The 6,733-nt window shown below is 32.9% G+C and overlaps 1 long non-coding RNA gene across 2 annotated transcripts; it reads left to right on the forward strand.

The window, feature by feature from the left end:
* The first annotated feature begins 252 nt into the window (after positions 1-252).
* Positions 253-2,599, forward strand: LOC127717272 (uncharacterized). Of its 2 annotated transcripts, none has more exons than XR_007989162.1 (3): positions 253-336; positions 1,455-1,600; positions 2,049-2,599. It is a non-coding gene; the product is annotated as an uncharacterized LOC127717272 (long non-coding RNA). The 2 variants fall into 2 exon arrangements; XR_007989163.1 differs by having other exon boundaries at positions 1,490-1,600.
* Positions 2,600-6,733: the final 4,134 nt, after the last annotated feature.

A 6,733-nucleotide genomic window follows, 5' to 3' on the forward strand; every position in this document is an offset into this window, starting at 1 on the left:
CCTAAAAACATGTAATAGAAAATGTTAAAACAATATTTTGCAAACATTAATTTAGATTATGGAAGAAAAACTTTATTTCATCAAATGACAGTGATTGAAGCGGTACTTCCCATATATAGCCTTTTATAGTGCACGTATTGCTATTTACCGGATTTTCTGTTCCAATACCGACAACAAAAGTTTACACATTTAAAATCTAACTGTTCCCGATAAACCAACGAACATGATCCGAAGCAATTTTGGAAACCAGTAACAGGAAAGTTTATATACCATGCTGTAAACATAGACAAAGGAAACGTACAAAATAAAGAATAACCTTATCATGCGTTAAAACTGGTAAGATATGACACTAGTTCACATTTATAAAACTTTGTTATGCTTCTGGAAATATCTTGGTTAATTTGATTAATATATTCCAAGAATTAATACGAGTGTAAGCAAGCACAATGCAAAAAGGGGGGTGATGATTTAGTCTACCTAGATGTTATGATGTTTATGTCCAGTGAACATTACGAATTATAGAAAAGGGGTTAAACTTAGGGGTTATTTATATGATTTTAAAATTCATAAATGTAATCACTTGTAACCAGTGAGCATGTCTGAAAAGTTCTGTGTTACAAGTCAGCCCTTTGTCGCTTTGTTGGCTTTAACAGACTGAGCTATTTAAGCAGTACTTCCTTAGCTCAATCGCTGGCTACGTATCTACTAGTCAAGGGAATCTCAAACACGTCATGGTTAGCTATAAACACATATATAACGCATACCAGTCGACTGGCATATATTTCCGCCCCAAAATATCTATGATACGCGCCCCTGTGCTATAATATATTGTTTATGTAACTTGTACATTTGTGTTGAGCCCTACAGCCCAGCTCAAGGCCAGATAATTATTTATGTGCCGGTCCCAAGACAGAAGTTTGATTTAGTAGTTGTCGGTTCATTTCTGACATATTTGTTTTATAAATTATGCCATTAGTTTCATTGTTTGAATTGTCTTTAATTATACGGCCGTTTACGGGACGTATTATAGTATACCGTTGTCCGTATGTCTGTCGTCAACATGTCGGACATTAACTCATAAATGCTTTAACCAATTTGAATAAAACTTTTTAAATTTTAGATTTTACGTTTCCGAGTTCTGGAGTTTTATTCATTAAAAATAGCGTGGATTTTCTAGTTTTTGGACAATAACTCAAAAACGCTTTCAACAGTTCTCTTTAAACTTTGGTGAATAGTTTATATCTATTGACTTAAGCTCCCTTTCAATTTTCATGAATTTCTGATTTGACATTGAGAAATGATTGAACTTTTTTCTTCGAAAAATGTGACGGGCGTATCATGCGCTCATGGCGCAGCTGTTTATTTTTTAATGTTGTGGCCTTTGTAGCTGACTAATACAATGTGACTTTTTCTTACCTGTATTTTATTTATTTTGTTTATTTTAACTTTTGTAGGATCAATAAGCATGATTAGACGTACCAAATTTTAGGATAGATTTTCAGAAATGCAGATTAAAATTGAGAATGGAAATGGGGATTATATAGAAGAATATAAGCTTAGAAATGATTCAAATCATCCTGGAGGAGCAAATTTTATGAAGGTATTTATTCTTTAAAATCCTCAATCTATAGTACATGTATTTGCGCTAAAATATACAATAACCATTACGAAACTTGTTTTTTGTTTGTAAGACCAAGAAAATGTTACAGGCCCTACACGGCTGGCTACTCTAAGTTGAGAAAATTGTAGTGTACAGACAGTACAGTATACATGTCTTATTTTATAAACTGGTGAAATCTACCGTTACACTTTTGTAATAATAATACTCCCCAAACTCTACAGATGTATAAAGTAGCTACAATTGTTGCTTCTGAATCCATTAACACTGATTAGATGACACAGATGATACTATGATAATATTTTTTTGTGAAAACACTGGATTAAATTGAAGAAAAATAGTTTATTGTGTAATTCAATGAAATTAGCTGAATTTCCACTCGTTTAATCACTAAACAGAAGGATTAATTTGTTTACACTTTATTTTACAGAAGCCAGCAGATGTCAAAAGAAATAAAAAGAATGGAACAAAAGAAACTTTGAAAAAGAACAGTGATACGAAAAAAATTGAATAAATGTTTTGCATTTATAATTGTAATTCTATCTTGTATAGTGTTGACTAAGGCAGCAAAGAAAACAGTCAAAAAACTTCAGAAAAAAAATGTCCGATGCTACATGTGATCAAACATGAGATCAAGAAATACTTCTCAAAAAAATGCACAAAGATTAAAATCAGAAAAAAACCATGACAAATTATAACGTGTTCAAGGTATTACAAAAAATAGGGTTATGTCAATGAGACATCAATCCGACAAAAGTAAACAAAATATATGTAGATTCAACTGTAATCAACAAACAATTGTAAAAGGAGATGTGGGGTAAAGATCAGTATGACAGCAGATGTTTTTCAGATGCAGATCCAGGATTATGAAAAGAGGGGCCACAGGCTCTAAACTAGACAAAGTTTGAGTGAGATAGTAGGAATTAGATTAACCATAATTGTAGCTCCATAAGGGGACCCAGGACCCCCCCTCCCCCACCCCCAGATCAAACATGATTAATGTTTTTTGAATATTTTATAAAACATTTGAATGATGATGTAAGAAAACAGTTTTCTAAATGATGTTTTGAGAATATGAACATTATTAAAACATTTTGTAAAATGTTTTTTGAACATTTTCACAACATTTTATCCTGCAAAAACATTTTTTTTTATGTTTTAAAAATGTTTCAATTTTATTTTATAAACATGCATATTTAAAACATTTACAAAACATTTTACAAACATTGTCAACAAAATTCAGAAACGTTTTAATGATGTTTTAAAAATATCCTGGACATGTTATGGAAAATGTTTTGAAAATATTTTTAGCGCCATACATTTTAACGTGATTTTGATATTTTCTACGATATTTTCACAACATTTTTCAAAATGTTTTTAAAACATAAACACAATGTTTTTGTGTTAACTGGGTACTCAGTAGGTAATGATTTAACTATTTAAAACGAGGATTAATAAATTTGCCAATGACTAGAAAAGGGGTTTCAGACATATTTGCACAAACTAAAGCGGTCAACCTTTCTTTTCTTTGTTTACCACAGCTACATTTAAAATTTTTAAATTTTAAATTCTTTTGAGGAAATTACCGAAAAAATAATCCAGTTTCATCTGCATTATAGATTTGATCAGACAAGTAGTCATTAAGGAGATTTGACAATGTAGTTTTCCATTCATTCATTTTATCTGATTTTTCTGTAACTATGACATTACAGGGTCAGATGCATGGGTGACTGTTGATTGGTGGAGGATTTATTGGACATATGTGTTAATCAAATTCAACAACTTCTGACGGATGCTTATGTTTCTGGATCATTTAAAGTTACCCAGTGCCTCATCACTTCAAGCACGTCAAACTCATCCTCAGAATCAGTTGACTCTGCATTATGTTAGAGTCGGAATCAGAACTCTCAAAGTCGTCATCATCTTCAAGGATGCTCATTTCAGACCCTTCATCTTCAAAATCACTTTCCTTGTCCAAACAACATAATCTGCCCAATCTAGTTCATACAATGCTAGCTGACCATGTACTTGATACATATAATTGTGACTTCATCAAGACACTTCACTTCAACCACAAGTACTTGCACCAAGATAAGGATAGGTAGATTTAACTAACAGTCCACATGATTCAATACGGACATCATCACAGGTTTTCATGTGTGACCTTGTGTAATCCCCAATATCAATAGCTTTATTTTTGCGCCCATGTTGAAGACTTTCACAGCATCTGGTATTGTAATGTAACTCAAGTTTTTTACGCTTGACAACTTCCCCCATAAATGTAGCTGTAATTAAAACACTTTTTGCCTTCTTCTAATTTACATTAAAAAGTTGGACCCTTGTAGCTTTCTCTAAATTCTCCCTTATTTCGGAAGTGACCCACAGGGAGGTTTGCGCTTCTTTTAAATCATCTAAAGATTTCTGTAGTGAATTCAGAGTTACATCTAGGTTTCCTATCAGAAGATCTCTTAAAACAATTAAACCACAAAGTGAATATTTGTGGACGCCGCCGCCTCCAGTGATTTATGTAAAATGTGAAATAGAAATAGACAATCAATATTTAAATGATTATGTTCTTAATTAATTATGAAATCTTAAAATTCGCTTTAGTTAAATCTCCAACAATCTGTTAAAGATATACGATACGTGAAAAAAGAAATGCTATGTAATGCAATGTAATGCATAAAGTTACAAAACTTTTTCCTAAATTAATTTATGCATTAAATTACAATTACATTTAATGCAAAAATTGCTGCATCACACATTACATACAATTACTTGAAAAAATGTAATGCATTACCCCATGCCTGATAAAACTGCAAAATGTTGCCCTTATTTCCAAAAGACAAGTGACATATTAAATATAAACCTTAAAATCCAACACTCGTAGCCTTACCACCTACGATTCTAAATGAAGTCATTGTGAACATACACCTACGGACCCCTCAAAGAGTTGTTGCAAGTGTTCTTCACGTGCAAAGAGCGTGGCACTCTCTTTACACGAGCCATCGGATTTAACGTCCCAATTCTGATCGGACGTGGCTGAAAACTTGATACATCCCGCACAGCCAAACGGACGCCCCACTTTGGCAAGCGTTTTACTGCCGGTCGGAAGAAGACCAAGTGACCATACTTCGCTTCCCCAGTCATCCTTGGGGGCTGTCTTAAATTGATTGTATCTTCATCAAATTTCCATGAATATGAGTAGGCAATGTAGTTTTGAACAAACAAAGCTAAGAAAGCAAATATCGTTATTTTCTGAAATTTTTGTATTTACATAGTTGGTGCACATTCTTTCTGAGCCAGCATGTTTGCAAAAAATAAAATACCAAAAAATACCGAGCACCCGAGGAAAATCCAAAACAGAAAGTCCGTAATCAAAAGGCAAAATCAAAAGCTGAAACACCTCAAACGAATGGATAACATCTGTCATATTCCTTACTTAGTACAGTCATTTTCGTATGTAGAAAATAGTGGATTTAACCTGTTTTTTTTAGCTAGCTAAACCTCTCACTTGTATGACAGTCGTTTATTGACAACGATGTGTGAACAAAACAAACTAACTCAGAGATATGTCTCGCCTATTTGTTATTTTGATAATGCATATGTTGAAATTGAAATATCAATACTTTTATATGTTAAGTTGTGCAAATATTCGAAGTCAATGAACCATGACTAAAGGTGATGGGCTAAACAATCTCCATGGAAATGAGGTGTGCCAATGTTAATACAACTGCATACCGAATACCACTGAAATCGCATAAGTCGTTCCCTTTAAACAAACCTAAACACAAACATTAACTTGTAAACTATGTAAAAGTTTCAAAGTCAATGAACCATATTGAGGGTGTGGGGTTATATAATCTCCATTGACATAAAACTTTCAAATGCCAATACAATTACATACCAAATATCATTGACTTAACATTAGCAGTACATCTTAAATTGATATAATCACAAACTAGTACATGTAAACTAAGCAAAAGTTTTCAAAGTCGATAGACAATAACTGAGGGGGCGGGGCCAAAGGATCTCCCTGGAAATGAGATTTGCCAATGCCTTTACAACTGAATACCAATTAAAATTGGTCAACCACTAATGGTTCCCCTTGAACTGACCTAATCACAAACTAATACATGATAACTTAGCAAAATTTTCAAAGTCAATAGACCATGACTAAGGGGGCCGAGGCAAATAATCTCCATGGAAATGAGATATGCCAATGCTTATACAACTGCATACCAAATATCACTGACCTTCCACTAGTGGTTCCCCATAAACTGACCTAATCACAAACTAATACATGTAAAATAAGCACAAGTTTCAAAGTCAATAGACAATGACTGAGGCGGCAGGGCCAAATGATCTCCATGGAAATTAGATGTGCCAATGCTTATACAACTGCATATCAAATATGATTGACCTAACAGTTGTTGTTCGCCATAAACTAGACCTAATCACAAATGCATTGTTGCCGCCGCCGCCGGAAACAGCATACCTACAACTCCGTCAAGGCGAGAAAAAAAATATGCTTACAGACAGAATTTTTGTGTTCGTTTTTCTCATATATTCATTGTTAAACATAAAATAATTATAAATAAAACATTAATCATGTAACAAGGGCTAATAAAATTTGCAGTCACATGTGAATGAGCAAGATGAAAGGAGATGTGGGATATATATAATTGATACATCAACCAAACAAAAAAGTACCAAAAACATATGTAGAAAAATATGACTCATGAATAGAAAGTCCTATAATGATGGACACTAAAATGTTACAACTAGATAAATATAATTATACATGCAACATATTTGTTGATGTGGATGGTCATTCATTCCAATATCCAAAACATGAATAAAAAGAGATGTTGGATAAATGCCATAGAGACAGCAGCCTCAAAATCAAAACAAAAAAGGCATAAATAGAATTTGACTAACGGTAAACGGAAAAAAAATCACAGGAAAAAAAAGTCTCAAAATCCATAGGAAAAATATCACAGGAAAAAAGTCACAATATTTGTTTGAGTAAAGTTATTTATCAGAAGTATGTTGGAATGTATATGAAAAAGTCACTATGTGCATGTTATTGCAATAAATAATTAAACTGGAGTT

This window comes from Mytilus californianus, unplaced genomic scaffold (assembly GCF_021869535.1).
Source record: "Mytilus californianus isolate M0D057914Y unplaced genomic scaffold, xbMytCali1.0.p SCAF_96, whole genome shotgun sequence".
NCBI lineage: Eukaryota > Metazoa > Mollusca > Bivalvia > Mytilida > Mytilidae > Mytilus > Mytilus californianus.